Source organism: Falco biarmicus, chromosome 4 (assembly GCF_023638135.1).
Source record: "Falco biarmicus isolate bFalBia1 chromosome 4, bFalBia1.pri, whole genome shotgun sequence".
In the NCBI taxonomy this organism is placed as follows: Eukaryota; Metazoa; Chordata; class Aves; order Falconiformes; family Falconidae; genus Falco; species Falco biarmicus.
In genome coordinates this window covers 31564184-31585208 of record NC_079291.1, presented here as the reverse complement: position 1 = coordinate 31585208, position 21025 = coordinate 31564184, and the positions used below count along the sequence as shown (strand labels likewise).

The window sequence follows — 21025 nt, the reverse complement described above, 5'->3', positions numbered from 1 at the left end:
ACAACAACAATATCCATGGTTTATTTTAACACATAAATATTGAACAAATAATCTTATTACATGAGAAAATAGGACAGGCTCCTTCATTTAGGTTACCTGACACTCATAGGATGAGATGTTTGCAGGTTAGAAATTTATGCTGTCCATTGTCCATTAAAGAAGAAAAGTCAGTGGTCCAGACTGTATTGGATTCTCTTCTATACAACACTTTCAAGATGACAGGTATTCAGCCTTTGCGCGCATGCATTATTGTATCCTTAATTATGAGACCACATATTATTTTTTGCATTGGATTTTGGCTCAATTAGTGCACAGTTTCAATGCAAAAAGGGCAAAAACATACCTTATATCAGCAGCTATTGATCTAGCTTTCCTAAACTTTGTAGTGCTTGTTTACACCCAGATACATATGTTTTTTTCACACTGCTTTTTCACTACATATCATTTTGGCATAAAACTTAAAAAAATATTTAAATAAATAATGTGCCTGGCAAAATAAATGTTAGCATGCTTGACTTCAAGGAGCAAAGACAAATTTTATCTAGAATCTCAGATGTAAACAGAGATACAACCAGAAACCTAAACAGTAATGTAGCAGTCGGGTTTGAGAAGCAAACAAGCAAGGTAATGAAATATCCAGAATCAGCTAAGGTGTTTTATATGAAATGTCTTATATTCTCCTGTTTAAATACATGTTGCCAAGACCAAATGGACAAGAAAAAGAAACTTTTTTTTTTAGCTGTAGATGTATTTTATAGAATGGCTGTTAATATCCATGTTTCCAAAAGGTACGTTATTCAGTGAAGCACAGCAATGAGCCAAAATGTTAGTCTATCATCACATCAAACAAAGGAGACTGCATTACTCTTTGTACATTTTAAACCCTTCAACCTTTAATGAAGGTAGAATTTAATGCTAATTATCATATCTATGAGGCCAGACCAAAGTTTCAAAGAGAGTCTCTTCTGCTCACTTCTCTGGGCTTTCAGTGAAGGTAATTAACTGAAAGAAGTACTGTGATGGGGGTGTGTGTGTGTGGTGGTTTTAAGTATTAAAAGTAAATAGGATTTGTGGTTTGGATTATTCTGCTTCCAACCAGAAAACCTGATACAATCCAAAGCCTTTGTTTATCTTCTTATATTTCTTACTATTCTTTGTTATTTTCATTTTCTCATCACAGTAAGATCGGTTCCATATAATATTAATGAAGTAAAAATAAACTCTATTCATTCCTGTTAAGGAAAAAAAAATAAGATGGACAAAGGTTAAAAATATATGATATGATTAATTTTAGCTATGCATTTTTATAGTTTGCATCCTTGTAACACATGTAAACCCAATTTTGTAGGTCTGGCTTTCTGCTGAATTGTTTTTCTCCTGAAATGTTTTCCTTAAGTTACCCACTTTTAAACTTAACTCAGATTTAAACAAATTCTGCTTTTCTTGATAGCCCCAAGGATTTCAATGAGAAAGTCATACTCATTTGCAAAAGTTATTATATTATAAAAGCACACAGACCTTTATAGATGTACTAAATCATTAAAATGTTTCCAGCTAAAGAAAACATCAAATTCCTATTCACTGGGTTATTAGAAAATTATTATTTTTTAAAGGCAAGAATAATTAAGAACAGATTTTTATTACTGACAGCTCAGGCAACATATGCAAGATTCAGAATACTGACATCTGCAGTGATATAAATTTGATGCATCATTCTTCAATAGCTGAGAGATTAGTGCCAGTAACAGCAGGTAACTAAGGGCCAAATCCTGCCCTTTGATCTATACCACACATCTAAAAAAAATGTGGTATGTTAAGTATTGAAAGATGGAACTGAACAATACTCTTATCTACCAAAAAAGCGAAGCCTTCACAGACTTCAAAAACTTTGCATTTGCAGTGGCATATTCCCAAGTTGGGGTTATTTTAGGCAAAATATGAATATTTTTAGAATCAAACTTAAATTAGACATAAACTTGCTTCAGAAGCAGTAAGCTAAAGCAAACGTAACATGCAATTATTAGTTTAGGGTTAGTTCACGCTCTTGCCTTTGCTAATATATTTGACCTTATGCTTTTGCATAGTCATATCCATTTCAACAAATCCTTGAGGTATATTGACTTTGACAACAAAGAGTGAGCAAAAGTGAAAAATGGAGTGTGTATTATAGTCCCATTCTTTAAAGATGCTACATGGCTATAAGTACACGGGTTGAATATAAAGGGTCAAGACATCAATGATTACATTTGTTCTTAAAAGGTCCTCACCAAAGATTCTGAAAGAGACTTAGCTCTGTTCAAAGAGATCAGATCTTCTATTAAATTAAAAGATAGGAAAAGAGTCATTCTCCATTCTGATGGAAGGTTATCACTGATTTCTCAGAAAGATCTGTGCTGGCCTCTGTGCTGCTCAACATAAACCCCTAAATAATCTGGAAATAGAAGTAGATAGTGAGTTACTGACGGTTCAAAGTAAAGAAAAAAGCCAATTATAAAAAAAAAAAAAAAAAAAAAAAAAAAAAAGAGAAATTTTACAGTACTAAGTAATGGGGCTATACAAAGGCAGAAAATTAATCACATGTAACTTAATGTCCATGAGGAAAAACAGAGATAACTGCATATGACATAGCTAACTACAGATGTGTAGACTATTATATGCGTATATATTACATTTGAAAGTAAGTATGGCGTGTCTGTGTTTATATGTCCATATATATACGTGTATTTCTTTTGCTTGGCTGCAATTAATACTGTCATGCAGAAATTAACACTATGGAATTACTGTAGCTACTTCTATGAAAATGTCAGTTCAGTGCTCAACAGTGATCAAATATCATCAAATATTATGATTGGTTCATCCATACAGTATGGAGTTTGTAGTTCCAGTCTACTCAGCAATGCACAGGAAGATATAAAATAACTGGAAATGACAAAGGAACAAACATGATAATAATAGGGAGCAGCTTCTGTATGAAAACAAATTAGACTAGGACCCTTAATGAAGTGAGGAGATGAATGGAGGAAAGATGAGAAAATAATGAGTGTCATGGAGTAGGCAAAAACAGTATTATAATTTGTTATTTCTCAAAATGCAAGAGCTAAGCAGTTTCACAGCAGTTCTAGAACAAGCAGAAAATTCTTTTTACTTAATACTTTGTTCTACCATGATGCCATTCTAGACTTTGAAATCCCCTAAATCAAAATTAATACATATTTGGTAGGATGTCTTAATGGAAGAATCACTGTATGTTCGCTCTATTATTCTTTATTTCTAATCATGCGATGCAGGCTGGCATTAGGTCAGATACTGAGCTACGTGAACTTGTGGGTTGACCGATTATCACTGCTTTTGTTGTCTGCTTATACATCTTACAAATTGTAGACCAGAATAATGAATGCTGCTGTTTGCTAAACATCATTCATCACTTTAACAGCTTATAACGCGGACTTTTCCATGACATGTATCCCAACTGTTTTAGAGACCTAATTCAGAAAATCACTTCTTTTTGATCCTTAAATTTTGTTCTGAAGTTACACACTTGTGTGTGCACCTCTGTGTGTCTCCACCAACTACGGAGTAAAAAAAGCATCGCTTTTTAAGCATGTTGTATTTTTAATCTGTTCTACGGATTTTATTCTGAAAACAATCAATTGGTGACTATACTAATAAAATGCTCCAAATGCATGCTTCACCTGTTATAACCAGTTTTAGGAGGTTTAGGTTTAGAAAATGAAGGTTAGATTTTCGAAAAGAATTCAGTAGCCAACAGCGAACAGCAGCAACTACAAGATACCGAACAGTTTTCAATCTAGCCAGATCATTTAGTTGCCTAAATGAATACCTATGAGCTGGAGTCTCATAGGTAAGCTATCATGGAGAACATCTCAGTATTAATGCATTAGGAAAGTGTTTTTTGACCGGTGCCTTGGGGTTCTTGAGTCTGTTTGTTCTACTTTGAGCTGTGTGAAAGAGCTGAAGGCTGTCACTTTTTTTCTATGTGAATAAGCCATTAGAGTGTGTGGGAATGTTTTCACAGCACCATGCCTCTCCTGCCCTCTTCCACAAACCAAAGTACTTCACGTGTCTCCTCATATTAGCCCTGTCAGTAAACAAAGCCAGCTCTCCCGGGAGAGCGCTGCTGTCAGCAGATGGTGACTAGCATGCAGAGGGGCATCTGACCCCTTGCACTCATTCCCGATGGGGAGATAAAGTCACTAGGGAGATGACTGCCCATTTCTTCCCATCAGGCAGCAGGAGAAAGAGAAGTCCAAACAGAAACTTGCACAAGTAGCAGACAAAACACTGTACAGCAATATAAGCCCTTTATAGCACTTCCCCAAGGCACGAAGAAACACTCTTGGAGACTTTAAAGTTTCGTAGCGTGTTTACATTATCCATTAGCTTGGCATTAGCTGAATGCTTCAATATTCAAAGTGAACATAGAAGAGAAAAAACACATTTAGAATTCATCTATGAAGATAAAGCAAGGAAAGCAAAATGGGGTAGGGGGTGGGAAGAAGCATGGTGTGATTAGAAATACTGATTTACATAGAGAACTTTCCCTCTGTAATGGAACTGGTTTTGATATCAAATTTATCTTTGCAATTTATAAATATTGCTGTCTTGGCAAGAGATTGAATGACTCTATTATAACTTGGGGTTACTGCACTCACTCAGGCACATTTGCATAAAAACACTGCTGGTCAGTGGTAAATCTGTCTCTGGCAGCAGTTTGTCTTCGAAGAGAAGGGGCTCCATGGCTTACTAAATGTAATCAAACCCTAGCAATCATCACACTAGAAATTTTTTGGTTCCAGTTAAAATACTGGATAACAATTTGAAAACTGGTATAATGCCAGAGGATCCTTGAAAAACTCCTGAGCTTGATGCTCTGCACCACATGAATTGTTCAGTATCTTCCTAGAACACAGCATGTTTTAAATCTACAGTTACCCATTATGCAGGAATGTGGGGTCGCTTCCATATGCATGGATAGGGACTGCTGTTGTATAAAATGCTAAAAATGTATTCAGTTTGATGTATTCTCCTGATTCCAAATGAATGGCTTTTTCTAGATTCCTGGTTATAATAAATCAAGAGCAATCTGTACATCCTAGGTTTTGTTTATGCTTTTATTTAGAGAAGTTGTTACCTGGAGTAACATATGCCTCAACATTTATGTTCATATCAGAGTTGTGCCTGGAGGTCCAGATGATGTCAAGGCTCTGTTTTGTTACTGATTCACAGACATGTAATAAAAGACAGCTCTTATATCCAAGAATTTATAATATAGACAAATAAAACAGAAAAAGCATTGGGGAACAATAATATTATGTCCATTTTACAAAGTGAAAATTGTACACAGACAAGTTTAGGTCCTGCAAAAGATTTGCTTCCATATTCAGCTGGATATATTGTGTGTAGACCCACAAGAGTCATAATATTATTTCTACCATGTAAAGTTAAGCAGCATAAGTTTGCAGAACTGACCTAGCCAAGATCACACATGAAGTTTGTGGCAGAGACAGGAAATAAATCAGCAACTCCTGAATTTCAGCCTTCTGCTTTTAAAAGTCTATTCTCCCTCTTTAATATTGACTTAGAGGATGATATATCAAATTCTACATCTATAGTGTTTGACCCAGTATTGTGTATTTTGCATTGCCAAATTCGCTTGTAAACATTAAAAAACTCTGTTGGCGCCATATATCTATTTCATGCTGGTATTGATTCTTAAATCAAGTCTTTACTCTAGCCTTCATATTTTTTCCTAGTTTTGAAACAAAACAAAACAAGCTAAGCCTGCCTCTTAGTGTGAAGAAAGGAAGATATATCACTGCTGTAATCTTCACCCTGGTGAGATACCCAGATATGGTGACAATAAATTAAGCAGATATTTCATATATATCTATATATATAAACACACACAAAACCACACACATGTTTTTGCTACTTTTGACACTTAAAATTAAAGCAACCAATAAAATCCTGCCTTTCAAATTCTGTGGCAAAACTCTTAGTGACTTCAGCGAATATCAGAATTCACCCAGTGTCTTGTGCCTTGCATCAGACTAGCACAGAGACTCTGTCCTCAGATGGAATAATTTAACAGATACAGTTCAGCCTACAACTGCGTAATGGATTTTTTGTGTGTATATAATCATCTCCTGACTCTCATTAATCATAGAATAACAAGTTTCCAAAAAAAAAAAGAGGAGGGCAAACAAGGAAGAATCAGTCTTTATAATTAAACATTTTATGAAACATTTTAATGTGCACAGAAGGCCTTTGTAAAACTTTTCCTTAAGTGAACATTTTTTTTTTTCCAGCTTACCAGGGGGAAGGAGAGGAGAGCTCTTCATAAAAACTTTTTTGATTAATAGTAAAAGAAGAAAAATAATAATAATAATAAAAAAAATATCACAACCCACCCCAGAGCGTTCAAATTAAATCACTTCCACCCAAAACCTACTCCCAAATACCAGTGTTCAGATGTTCAATATTTGAAACAAGAGGTTTCATCTCCTAGTTCAGGAGATCATTATGGGTAAGTCTTTTATAGTAAAGCTTGGCAGACAAAATGTATTCTTTTTTTATAGATTTATTCTTTTAATAGTTTGAGGTACAATTGCATTGAACATGCTGCTGCACCAAAAAGCCCCCTATTATTTTAATCTGTATTCTTTTAAAAGTTATTTGTTCAAAAGGATTTCACTGTGTTACTCTTATATCCCCTTCATCCAACAGAACAAAAGCCGTTCTTATGAAAGGAGTCTAAACTTGGACAAACCATAAAAAAAAAAAAAAAAGCAAAGTTCCTCTCTGTTTTTATCAAATTTGATTGCTGCAGCTGTTCCCAGTTTCTGTATTTTAAAAATAGCCTTATTCAGTGCCTTGTTGGCTAAAGGCCAGAGTACCATTAGAACATGCTGTACGGAAAACCTCTATTCAGTTACAGATACAGAAATATATTTAAGATCAGTGGGGGTCATCTGCCGCAAACACTTGTATGGGGGAAAATGGAATTTTAATGTGCTTGGACTGCTCACCACTTTTAACAGATATTTAAGAACTTCAAACCGGATATCTTTCTATTTGTATTGGTACTATCATATTACTGAGCATCAGGTACAATACAATATAAGCAAGTCAAGATCATTTCAACTAACAGAAATAGATCTAATTCTCAAATTACTCCTTAGTAGTTCTAGCATTCACTTTAAATGGCTCCTAGTAATATTGGATATTTGATTACTCTATAAAAATGCCACAGCCAAGAAAAGAAAAATACAGTAATATTGATGGAAATGTAGAAATCTGATCAATAAAAACCAGCTTTGATTTGTACATTTCTAAGAGGACTAGTACTAACAGGGGATAAATGTTCCTTTTCTGCAGGGTAGCAAGCTCTAATAACGGCATTATCCCTATATTTATCCACGAGAATTTTTTAGATATCCACCAGAAAGAAATCCTCATTCCATTTACATGAGTATTAAAACTTCTTTTGATTGAAGTGGTAATAATTTTGGTCCAGGGGCTCAGAACGCTCCCCCCCCCCCCCCCCCCCCCCCCGGCCAAGATGATCTTCATTCCTGTTTCCCTTCCTGAGAACAAATTCCATTTGCTTCCTCTACCATGGTAGTGTTCCACGGTGTTTGGAGATCACAGTATGCAGATTGGATACTTGTTTGAAGGACAGCAATTTTTAGTCGTTAACCAAGAGCCTAACCCCAGGGAAGTATACTGAAAATCAATGGGATGTGTCATAGGTCATTTTTTAGCCATTTCTGATGCTCTAGAATGCCTGTATTAAAGTATTCAAGGTTATGTATTTCTACTGCAGCTGAGGGAGGAGTCTTCAGAATGGCCGAGATATCCAAGGTCATTTTCTGGATAGGTACTAACAAGAAAAACCAACATAACAGTGATGGTAGCAATATAGTCTATACGAGCTTGCTGAGATTCCCAAGCTCTTAGTGGCTGGTTGTCTTCCTAAGTTTCTGTGCCCGTATTCTCTCACTACAAGAGTTAATTTAATTACATAAATGCTGCAATCACACTTTGGATTGTAGTTTCAGTTACAAACATTGTCCACACCTTCTCTTTGTACAGAAGGAACATCAGGCAATTGAGTGAAGTCAAATACAGTGATCTCTGGAGCAGGTATTTGTATCATCTAAGTATATCAGACAATCTTCCTAACTTCCTGCAGTCAGTGAATGCTTTGATTTAGTTTCCCACTAAACTAAATGCCTGAGGTTGCCTAGGATTTCCAGGACATTCACAAAGGGCTGACAAGCCTGATACAGGAACAGCAGAAGAAGCAGATAAAAGGATGGTATCTTGAGAGGAATTCTAATGGTGTTAGGAACTTACATATGGAGAACTGAAGAAAGCTCAGAGTTTTCTCCAGACAGTGATTCAGAGGAAGCGTCTGACGGGTCTGGTTTTCTGGAGGAGCATCTTTTTCTCTGTTGTCACCAGAAGGAGTCTTGGGAGACAACCTAGCATTCTCAGTCAACTCAGGAGTATCTAAAGTTAACTTTCTGTTAAATCTACCACCCTAATGTTACCACATGTGTTGGCTCCTTTGTGGAGGCTAAAGCCTGCAGAAGTGATATACCCTCTACTTACTCATTGCTTAATAGGTCACAAGTGTGCTTGTTACCTCCAAGACTGAGCTCCAAGTAGGCGAGTAGATTTTTCCTTGTGCTTACTTTCCTTTGTTCTGTTCTCATAAGTTGTCATTGTGGGTTTTGGTCTCTGCTATCTACTCTAGTTACATACAAGCAATTGCAGTAATTTTTCTTCCTATCTGAACTACACACATTGCTAAAAACTCAGGTTTTGCACTGTTACTAGTTTACAAGAAGGCAGTTCTGGAATATGCCAAAACCTTTGTTACTGGAGAAACCAAAAGGGAAAATTACCTCTAACAGTGCTGCAAGAAAGATAAATGTCTGCTTTGATGTGTTTTATATGGAAAGACATTTCAAAGGATCACAAAGAAAGCAAAAAAAATAATCTTATTATACCTTTCAGTATTATAAGAATTAATGACTAACATCAAGCTATTTTTCAATAGCTTTTCTCAACAGTTATTTACAACACACATAGGAAGAAAAGCTATTTCCATACCATGATCAAGACAACTACAGAAGAGTTCCAAATTTCTTCTCCAGGACAAAAAGACGAGAGTCAGCTACACGTATCACAGTAGCAAGACTCAAGTTATTTTTAGTGCTCTGGTCCTGAATAGTTTCAAATCGAAAAAACAAACTTTATTTCATTCCAAACAAGAAAAGACAACATAAACCAAAACTGGATCTGGTTATAATTTCTTTGGTTATGATGTTCTGCCACAAAGTGAAAACCACAATCTTTTACTAAAAAAAGATCTGAACACACACTATTCAACTACAACACCACTCACAATGTTTCAGGTATTGGAGAAATTGAGAAGCAAAGTCCTTGCCCAGAGCTAACTCATCCTGAGATCCTGAGCTAAAAACATGGAGCCTTACTGAATTTGTCTTTAGAGAGATTTTACGTGGTCAGAAAAATATATCCTCATGGAGTTTAATGCAAAATAGGAGACCTATAAAACTAAGGGAATTATTCTCATTTTAGTTTTCATTTTTCATTCTTATTTTTGTTCTGAACGATGGAGAGTAAGAGAAAGTACATGAGGAACAGATAAGGCGATCACAATGGTATGAATACAATATATGCACTTTAGTTGTTTTCAGACTGGACTATGCTAAACCTGAATATGGCAATCCTACTCTGAATAGTGGTCTTCACATCTGGAGTTTCTGAAAGAGATTCTGCTGTAATTCCTGACAAGCTACAATCAGACAGTTTCAGAGGGTGGGCGAGCCTCCTGGTTACTTACTGGCATTACAATAGGACAGCCATTCAGAAAGGCTTTCTACTTTCCAACTTCGCTAATTCATCTTTATTATGTATCTTTTTTTTAATTCCTTTTCTAAGCATCGAGGCCAAAACTGAAACAGTATGTATACAGGATTACTCTTTTTTCAGTTCAGACACGTATGAACTTGAGAAGCTCCTGCGGTTAATTTAGTGCCTGGGATTCTAGGTGGGCCATGATGGGACATGCTGTTGTGTTATGTTGTTACTTTTATTGTATGTGCTTTTTCACAACATATGCCATATATTTTTCACCAGTACTTGTAGGGAGAGTTAATATCCTTCATCCTGCCAACTGATACAGAAGGAAAAGACACCTTTCAGGCTGACAAGCCGTGCCTTCAGTCCAAAATGGAAGGAACAAACCTCAAATTGAATTTGAAAAAATAATTCTGGTTTTCTTTTCATTTTAATAATCAATAACACACTGGAAAGTAGGAGTGTGAGGGTTGCTATTTGGTTACATATGGAAAATGATTTGGAAGGACAAAAGACTGTTCATCAGTGTTTTGGAATTTTTACCTTCCAGATTACTTTCAACAAATGGCTAGGAGACTTTTTTTTAAAGGACCTTAATTTTGGTGTCTGTCCAACAAATCATTTAAACGTGGTTATTCAGTGGTATCAAATGGACTACATGCGTGTTTCAAGCATGACTGTTAAGTGTTCTGTTTATTGAGGCCTATCTCTATGGTAACTACTTTATGGTACGTGATTTCAGAATACTAATTATAAAGCAATATAAATAAGGTTGTGTACAACAAGGAGGTTTGCATTTACATATTTTAGCCACCTGAAAACTCAGTCTTGTGTGATATAATGTGTGATTGATTTTGAAAAATATTTTCCATCATTGTAATTCCTGCATGGTAATAGTAGCTGAATTTTCTTTTCCAGAGCATTACTTTGCGCTAGGATCAGCAGCACAAGGGGACTGCAATATACTAAGGGAATTAAATAAAGTAGAAGATGCAGGTGCACTAATAAATAGGTGGCCTTTGGATTACAGTATTTATGTGTGCTATTCCAAGCTAAAGAGAAACCTAAATGTTACACATAAGAAGTGGTACAACAAGAACATCTGTGTTGGGGGACTGAACTGGCATGGCTAACACCTTCAGTGCCAGGTGCAGAGGAAATTTCAGTACAGCTTTAGTAATTTTGACTGCTAGCATCTGTATATATTAGATCATCTCTCCTCTTCCTTCCATATTCTACTACATTATTTGTATTACACATCTGGCTTTAAATTCTAGCATAGAAAAGACAGGTTGTAATCCTTCCATTCCTGGATCTTAGCCTCAATGATTGTTTATTTGAGTCTTGCTTTTCATAGAAGCATAAGGTCAGAGTTACTAGTATTTTCTAAATATATGGTTCAGGAAAATGAGCATTTTTCCCTGAGAAAGAAAGAAACGTTAAAGGAAGAATTGTATATTTGATCTATGAAAAGCTGTTCAAAATGCCTGTATAGAAAGCTTACCCTCTCTAAAATACTAAAGTTGGACTACAACTTCACATTTCTCTGAGAACCTCCACTCCTCTGAGAAATTTTAGATTGTCATGTAAAGTCACTTTTTAAAAATCTACCTTCAAAATAAAATGAGCATTTTAATGTCAAGTGACATACCTGATTCATAGAAATATTGATGATATTTGGTAGAGGAATTAAAATACTTGAAAGACCAAGACACCTGGCTGAAATGATAGCTAGGAGATGTAGAACCGGTCACTTATACTCGTTGAAGACCAATCCTAATAATTTTTGAAATATGTGAAATTCCAACAGAGTCCATTGAGACCATGACCACGTATTAAGTGGCTCAGGCTCATTCTTTATTAGGCAAAGATTTCAGAAATCAATTGTGTAAAGCTGAAAACATACAAAACCTACCAGTTCAAGTAGAAGTAAATGGCCTGATCACCATTACCATGACATCAGCCATGGCTGAAGCTGTTCCCAAGCGAGGATTGGGAGAAAGAGGCAGGGCAAAGGGGAAGAACTATGGAAATATAAGAATATCACCTGTATTCTGGGACAACAAAATCTACTCATGATGATGCACTGTTAATACGTCTAAGCTACAGCTCTCCATGATTTATTTTTCCAGAAATTTTAAGAAGGCCTAACAAAATATCATCAATAGTAAAATGGGACATACTGAGTTTTGAAGGAATTTCTTCAGAATTGTTTGTGAAAAAATATTTATTTCTCTTGGCAATTTCAAATCACATCCTTCCATCCCCAGCCACTGATTACACCTCTTGAATGTGTCTAATAAAATAATCTAAAAAAAAGGAAAGGACAAATTATTTCAAGTCTACACTTCTCTGGGAACTGGAAGTTTGTTTCACCACATTGTAAATTATTTTTGCTAACTTCTAACAAGGTGCAAGAAAAATGCAATAAAACAAATAAATCCACAGGGAAGAGACAAAAACCAAAGAAATAAAAAAAATACTAAAAGCTTGATTTTAGAAAAAAATATGGTATAACAAATTTGCAGTCCCTAGTTACTCATCTTTTCTTGTTACTTCAGTTCTAATGCCAAATTCCTTCATTATTTTTTGACCTGATATGAAACACCATCTGGAAAAAGCATGTTGCAATTCGACATAAATGAAATAATTGGATGGTTACTTTAAAATATATTTCATAAATAAAGTATTATTATACAGTAGTGAAATTATCTTCATTCCATTTCTGAGCTCTACGGCTAAGCTATGACTTCTTGTGTGTCTAGAGGACCTGGGATTGCCAGGCAGCCTTGTATCCAAGGCTAGGCAGTCAGGAGCCTGATGAGCTTCCACAGTCATACAGTATCAGATGCATATCTCCATATGTTTAATTTGTATTTACTGTATGCATTATTATTATTATTATAGCTATTACTGTTAGACGAGGGTAGCACCACAGGCTCATCAGAATCACTGCCCTGTAGGAAGAGATCACAGCCTAAGAGTCTTGACGGATCTGCGGCAACAGATTACAAACCATATGGCTGACATGGTTATCTTATCATAGGCCAAATGACTGTGGTCATTCAGGAGCCATTTCAAAAGTGGATCAGGTGTCCCTGTCATGAGATGTCTCAATCACACTCCAAAACATCTTTAGAATAATTTTGGCCAGTCAATTACTTTCAATCTACTACTGCAAAGCCATCAAGGTCTGAGGAGATCATGCTGTTGCTGAAGTCCTACAGATGGACTTTCGTGTCCACACAGTCTCATTTGCTAGTCGGGGGATCTGCTGCAGTGTGCACACCTCCCTTAGGCATACATCACAGAAGGGATCAGGCCAGAAGACACAAAGATGTCATTGATTAATTGGATACATGTTACAACGTTGCTCCTCGACAAGTTATGACAAGCATGTAGTAATAGTGAAAAACAAAATATTTGCTAGTGATGAAAAGCGGTATGCAAAACAGCAGTTGGTTGTGAGCAAACATTTTGCAGCTATAAAGACCCAGCTGCTTTGGCTGACTAAAATGAAAAGGAACAATGCTTCAGGGGTTGTGAAAGAAGATCTCACAACTGACTGATTATAGGCCGGGGCGGGGGGGGGTAAGGACTTCCTTATAAAGCATGAATGCTCATAGTCCTGTTTTCATCTGTTTATAACATATCTAATTTCTGTGAGTCTAGAGTCCTAGGTAAGCACTAAATGAAAACCTGTTCACAGCTGTTGCAACCAGTTTATTCTGTATGCCTGTTTTTGTCTTTCATTAAATATTCATTTATTGATATTAAACTTATGAAAAATTTAGCATTATTTTAGTCCTCCCCTATATGAACAGGAGAAATTAAAGGAAAAGGGAGTTCATCCAGGTTTATAGGTATGTGTGATACAGCTTGTGATATTTCCAGAAAATGACAACAATATCAGGAATCAATGTGAAAAAAAAAGTTTTGTGCATCACCTAAATATTTAACTACAATATCAGCTTATGTTAATCATATTTCAAGAGTTGGGCTGAACATGCTGTAATTGTGCCATCAACCCACATGAATCAAAGCTTTATTTAATAACTGTAAAAGCTGCCATTTGCTACTTTTAAAATATCTCATTTCTCATGGCCTTTACTCGATAACGGTCACTAGAGTTACAAAATGCTAAAAATATCAATATTCTTGAAAATCTTATTTGAGTTTTTACCACAGAAGCTGAAACATCTGTAACAGTGTATGGCAATTATTAGCCTCTTGTAATTTCTGGCAATGCTCAGTTAAAAAGCCTTTAAAAAGTACAAGTAAAAACATTAGTGTTTTGACTACTTGTAAGAAACTGTTTTATATACAATTAGTATAAAGGGAACTGCCAAGTCGAACTAAGCTTAAAATTCAGGGGTTATTTTTTTTACTATTATTTTTGAATAAAAAAACCCAGAAACAAACAAAACCCCAAGCTGTTACAAAACCTAATACTAATCAAATATTCCAGGTATTTTGTTTTAATTAGAAAAATAAATGTATTGTTAAATTCAACAGATATACATCAAGGAAGAGCAGAAACATCCCTACACAGTTAATATCTGAAAAACCCAACTAAGATTCCTCATCCTGATTTACGAAACAAACAAACAAACAAACTCAAACTCCAAGAACAAGCATTTTCTCAATAGCAAGCATAGAGAAAGTTCAACAGAAGTTTGACTCAACTCATATTCAGATACAAGAACTGGACCCAGTCCTAAATCTGTTGAATCAATGGAAAAGTATTCTCTCAGAATAAAATAAAATTAATCAATGGTATTTTGGTTATAGCATGAAAAACAATCAAACAAAACCAAAAAGGAAGATAAAAGGAAAGCAGCGAGGGAAAATAGTTAATTGCTAAGTTTTGAGGTATTTTTTTCCACAACACCCTGGAATATGATATTGTCAATGCTAATCCCCACTACTATAACAGTTCTTTATGTCACCAAAGCACAGTATACACACTGAAGTTCATGGCACTTACCATGGAAAATACAATATACCATACTATATGGAGTCCAGGAAACTGTGGTCTTAATAAGAAGACTGAATTAAGGTTAGAATGTCTGGATATTTCATATATTCATATTTCTATGTTTTGAGTTCTAACTCTGTAGCCTTAAGATTGTTCTTTTAACATATTTTTTATGGTCAGTGTATATAAAACACTTCATAAAGTAAATTTACAGAATTTTCCACATGCATATACAATAAGAATTTTATATACATTTTATGTTTATCTAATCCTACTACATGTCATTTCTTTTCAATTACATTTTTAATCTTCTAATTGGTAAAAGCTGTTGGTTAAAAATTTATTAAAGGTTTATCAAACAAATTACTTCTTTGTTTAGTTCCTATCACACACAGATTTTCTTGTTGCAACACTTCAGCTGTAAAGGCTGAGACAAAGGTTGCCTATTACTTTTGCTGTTCCACAAAGTAGGGCCATGTTTTGAGGTTGCATCATAGGAATCGTGACTATTGCTAATAATATGAAGTATAGAACTTTATTTGGGATCTGCTCCGAAGCCTGCCAGTTCTGTGGGAATAAAATAACCAACCACTAGTTCTTGATATCTTAACTTCCTAAATGGATATAATATCAGATCAGTTGTGTAAGAAATGGTCACTTGAACACTTCCATTTTATTTTTATTTAAATATTAATCATAGAGTGACAAAGACATATGGAAAAAATTCCATTCAGGTTAACCATATAACTGGCATGCAACTTCAGGAAAGCCGCCATATATCCCATTTACAACCCTGGTCTAATTGTACCTATTGAATTATCAGAACTGTTTAGAATTGGTATAGGTCTGGATCCTTCTGGATCTTGTGGGAATTGGGAAACCTAAACTTATATATTCCCACAAATTTTTTCAATAGCTCTGGTTTCACACATGAAATCAATGATCAGCTGTGATCAGCAATGAAGCACAGAGGTGGCTGTGAGCTCTCCAGGACATGGATTGCTTTTTCTGTTTGTGCAGTACTCTGTTCCCTGTAACTCTGCGATCTGACTAGGCTCCTTAGGAGGTACTGGAATATACATTAATAAGCAAGAGAAGACAATTAAAAAAAATTGCTACTATTAATCTATGAGATTAAGGTATAAACTACACACTTTATATTGCACTGCTGACTCCCAAGGAAGGTTTGTCACAGAGAACATACACGCATGCGTGTGCTAGGCAGTGTCACCAAACAGTGCTCCTTCCCCAGTTCAGCACAAATTCCACCCCAGTGCAGACTGATGATTTACTTTGCATTTTCCTTGGCTGATTTGTGAAGCGTTCCTCACTTCAGCTCAGTCATTCAGCCTTCTTGCAAATGCCAGTTTATTGTTCACAACTATTTTTTCCATCTATGGGGATTTCAATAGGCATGAATGAGTGAATGAGGACAGTTATGAAGGAAATTCATAGTATAAAGGAAAACCCTGAAATTCAGTTATTAGCTGGGCACCCAGGCTTCACATCTTTCTCAAGATGACTAGTCCTTGCTCATTTGGACAATGCCAATGATCTTTTTCTAGGCTGACCATCATAAAGGCACTTGTATACAGTAGCATGGCTTTTCTCTGAGCTTGTGAGTATTCCTGCAGCTCAATAGGACTATTCACATGAACAGATGTTACTCAATGTGAATACTGCTTGCAGAATTAAGCCTGTCCTTGCTCTTCCTCTTGCTACAAACATCAGCTGCTCAGACATCCAGGCTCTCTCCCTTTTTTTTTTTTTTTTTTTTTAATATGGCTTTTTGCCATACACAAAGCATGTAGATAACGACTTCTGTAACTAAAAAAAAATAAATTATAAAATCATCCTATCTTCTTAGCAGTTACATAAACTAATGTTTATATATTCCTCCATATAGTTTCTTGTATGGATGATGATAAAAAAATTGAAATCCAGTTAGCTGTTTGGCATGATATTTTATAGCTTTAACAGATAAACAAAAACCTCTATCTGGTAATTTTCAAGTATATACTTGAATGGATATGGAAGCATGTTGGACCAACACTGAATTTTTATTTTCATACCCTGCAACAAAAGCTGATAAAGCTACAGATTATGTTTGGCTTGATGCATTTTACTTTCATCCCAACACAATTTTTGTCCATACCAAATTAAATACATCATATAGAAGTATGTAAAACAGTCTTAAGCACTGAGAAAACCCTAAGAATTATTAGACACTTAACTGTAAAATTTATCAAATTTTAATATTAAATACCTCATAACAGTTCTTTATCTAACTATCCTCCTTAGGTTTAACCAAATTGTAACTGTCGCAGTCTAAATTCACATTTGGTGTAAGACAGTCCAGCTTAAGACCTGAAATTATGAGTGTTAATGATCACTTGTAGAAATACATTAAATATCATGTTTAAAAATGAACAGTAATAATAAAAATACTTCCCATACTCATTGCCCTCATTTAAAAATGGAAGGCATTTTAGTTAGCATTTTACTTCTGGGTGATGGCCAAACCAATCATTGATATTGGTATCTTTTTGACCATTTATATTTTTAAATCTCTCCAACTTGATTCTGTGCTGAAAGCACAGCTGAGGCTCACAAATAAGTTAGAAAAGGTATAAAAAGATCCTTTGAAAATGAAAAAAAGAAAAATACCGAAGAAAGCCAGCTTCACAAGTAGCAACTGTACAACTAGGTTTAAAGACCAAAGCTTGTGGGGCTTGTTTTTGTTTGTGTATTCTTTCCTTTTCTGTGTTATATAAAAATCTCCCGTTATTTCTCTTTGTTACAAACTGTGAACCCAGTAGCCTAGGAATAAAGATCTGGGAGGAAAACTTTAAGGGAAATACATCTCAGATACAGCTGGACCAGGTGGCCCAATCTGCCATTTTACAACTAATTGGCAAACCATTTGCTCTTCTACAGACCCCTGGTACATCACCTGTTCTTAATGACTTGTCAGAATTATGGCAAGTGGATCCACAATTTATTCTGACAGTTCTTTAAGAACCCTTGACTGAACATCATCTGGCCCCGCTGATTTATGTATATATTTAGTTTTTCTAGGTATTTTTTTGCTTCCTTACCACTCCTTTCAAATGATCCTCATTAAACATTAACTCACTGTTCTGCTATGCTTTCATACTGAAAAAGAAAACAAATCTGAGCATAGGGTGAGGAAGGAGAAGGGGGGAGGGGGGAACCCCACAAAACTTTGATGAGTATTTCCAAAAAAAGTTTACTGCTTCTCCTTGGTTAGTACCAAGGCATGTTAAATGGATGCAGATATATGGATAAGCCATCTAACAGAGAAAAGTGACTATTCCTGTTTAGCAGGTACAGCCACACTTGCCAACAAAAGCGAAAATTCGGAGCACTCACTATCCCCTTCCATGCCCACAAATTACTCTCAAGGGAAATAATCTGCAAATAGCACCGATAATTTCTTAAGTACCAGACACACAACTGTAGGCATAACTTATGCAGCACAAAAGAAAAAGAGGGTAAGAAGATTCAGAATGACCAAACAACTTCTCCCAACCCAAACCCTTAATAACAATGACCATTTCCTATGTTAAACATGCATTACCTTTTTTTATAATCTGCTATATATGTCAGATCTCTTATATCACTGTCTTTTGCTTCCTCTTGAAAGTGCCAGTATTTTCTGGCCTAGTATTTTCTGTTAGCAAAATTCATAACGTACTTACTGGTATTTTCCTTTTTTTCTTCTTTTATGTTAATTCCTTCATTCTCTCAGTTTATGGAGAACCATGACGGTACTCCTAGTACCAGAACTGCCATCTGCTGTGCCTTTATTATTGTATCATTCATCTTATGCTGTCTTCCATGTCCTGTCACCTCTTACTAACACTGCTTATTGGATCCTGGCACACTGATTCTTTTAATGTCACAGTATCTACTTTTAAAAGGCAGTATATTTTAATTTTGTTTAAACTTATCTGGTTTATTCATTATTACAACAGATTGCAATCCACTGGATCTAAATTCTAGCACCTTGTTCAGGGAGCACAGGAGGGCTGGAGGAAGAAGGAGCTGAGGAGATGAGCATCTTCAGCCCTTCTACAAACAGACACCTAAGTTGCCCATCTCATCAAGAAAGAGATCTACCTCAAATAAGTCTGAAGAAGATATGCAATTAGGCTGCTCTCTCTCTTCATTGGCTGCATAAGGAAGTAACAAGTGTTAAACAGCTCCTTCCACTTAGGATCTGATCCTTCCAGCCACTTTACAGGGTGGGCACTGATGGACCAAGGTTACCGTTAGTTAGGAAAGAGAATTATAGCCACAACAGCAGTAATTACTGATTAGCTCATGGTACTAGACGATACCATCAGGGTTTAAGCCATGCAGAAGAGTGCCTACTAGTTTCCACACCATACTGGGGGACCATCAATGTGTAAGCAGACAGATAATTGTCATGGGATCAGGAAGAAATCCAGAAAAAATATTCCAGAAAACATGGATTCAGCTACATGTAAGCTGAGAGTGCAGAACCCAGGCATCGTTGCTAGATGAGGACCCTAACTAGCAGTCCTTAGCGAAAAAAGTAAAGAACCAGAAAGTTATCTCTGCTCCTGACCAGTACAGCACTTGGGTATCTTCACATCTGAACTGAGTTGCAACAGAGCCTGAGGTAGGAAATACACTTCTGTCTCCACAGATTAACACTAGAATTCAGAGACATTCTCAGTAGTCAACCATACAGGTAGTTTCAGGCAACTGAGCAGCGCCTGATGCATTTCAGTGCCAAGAGGGTCTAGACAGTGGGAGAAATCAAAAGTACCAGATCTTTGTCTGTGGTTTAGATGGGTTTTAGGCACCTCAATCACAAATTTAATTGTACTTAGATTCATGGGATCCCATCTATCAATACAAATATTTTGATATTAAAATTTCTTTCACAGAATTGATTGGATGACTTCCTCCTGCAGATCTTACTAAATGCTGTGATGCATAGTGAAGCATTATGCTACATAATAATTAATTGAATATCCCATGCTCAAGAATTATGCCTTTAACTTCTTGAAAGTCAAAGTTTGTCTCGAAAATGAAACACTTCTTAACTGAAATGCAATCAGACTGACAAAGTTTCATACGTGCTTGTTATACTTTACAAATTGAATACTAGGATGAGAACTAAAATATGTTGTTTGTCCTTGAAATTCCCTGAATGCCATTTTTTGGCCTGGGGAATTTCTGTAGCTGGATTATAAACTCTTGGTAGAGTGATGAAAACACTGAATTATTGTGTAATAGACAGTATAATACTCTACTGATCTGAAAGAGCACTGCACCTTATGGTGGAAACAAAACCACTCCTTCAGCAACTACTGAATGAAAACAATAAATGATATTGATCCAATTAACACAGAGAATCATGCTGGAAAACAGTATCCATGTTAGTGGGCAGCAAACCAGTTTTTATCGGATTTCAAAGTAGTAATATATAAATGACATGTTTTATGTTGCTCCTCTGTATAACATATAGTGTTCTCTAATAGTGTGCTTTGGGTCCGATAAGGACTGAAGAAGTTCTGCCTCGGTACATGCTATGCGAACATCAGTTTTTCTCTCCCCAAATTGACCTGCATCATGTGCTCAGAAGAAAAAGCATGTGTAAATCCATATACAGAATGCCTATCAAAAATAAACAAACATAAATAAATAAAAATCAATAAGACACTTAGTAACATATACCAAACTATAGCAGGCAGATCTCTGTTTTTAAAAAACAGACATTTTAAATTGATGGAAATTTGGTCAAAGGAAGCTTATGCAGTTGTGTATACTTTCACAGGGGAAAGAACTGGAGAAATTTTTCCCCAAAGAAAAATAATGGGAAAGAGGGGTAGAAAGGAAGTAAAAGCATAAATGCTTGTATTACACTTGCATAAAGAAAAGCATTTGAGGAAAATAAATAAACAAGCTCTGATCTCTTGACTGATCCGGGAAACAATTTAATTAAAATAATCAACATGCCAGATCTCTCTTCCTGATTTGCTTAAGTAAGTTTGCATTTGCAATTGTAGAATTAGATTGCATATATATATTTAAGTGCTTCCCTCTACCTCTTCTCCCCCAGGGAAAATCAAACTT

The 21025-nt window shown here is 35.7% G+C and overlaps 1 protein-coding gene across 2 annotated transcripts in view; it reads right to left on the bottom strand.

Moving 5' to 3' along the window:
- Nucleotides 1-21025, bottom strand: part of DGKB (diacylglycerol kinase beta) — a 363521-nt gene that overhangs the window by 14707 nt on the left and 327789 nt on the right. The gene's annotated exons all lie outside the window — the stretch shown is intronic.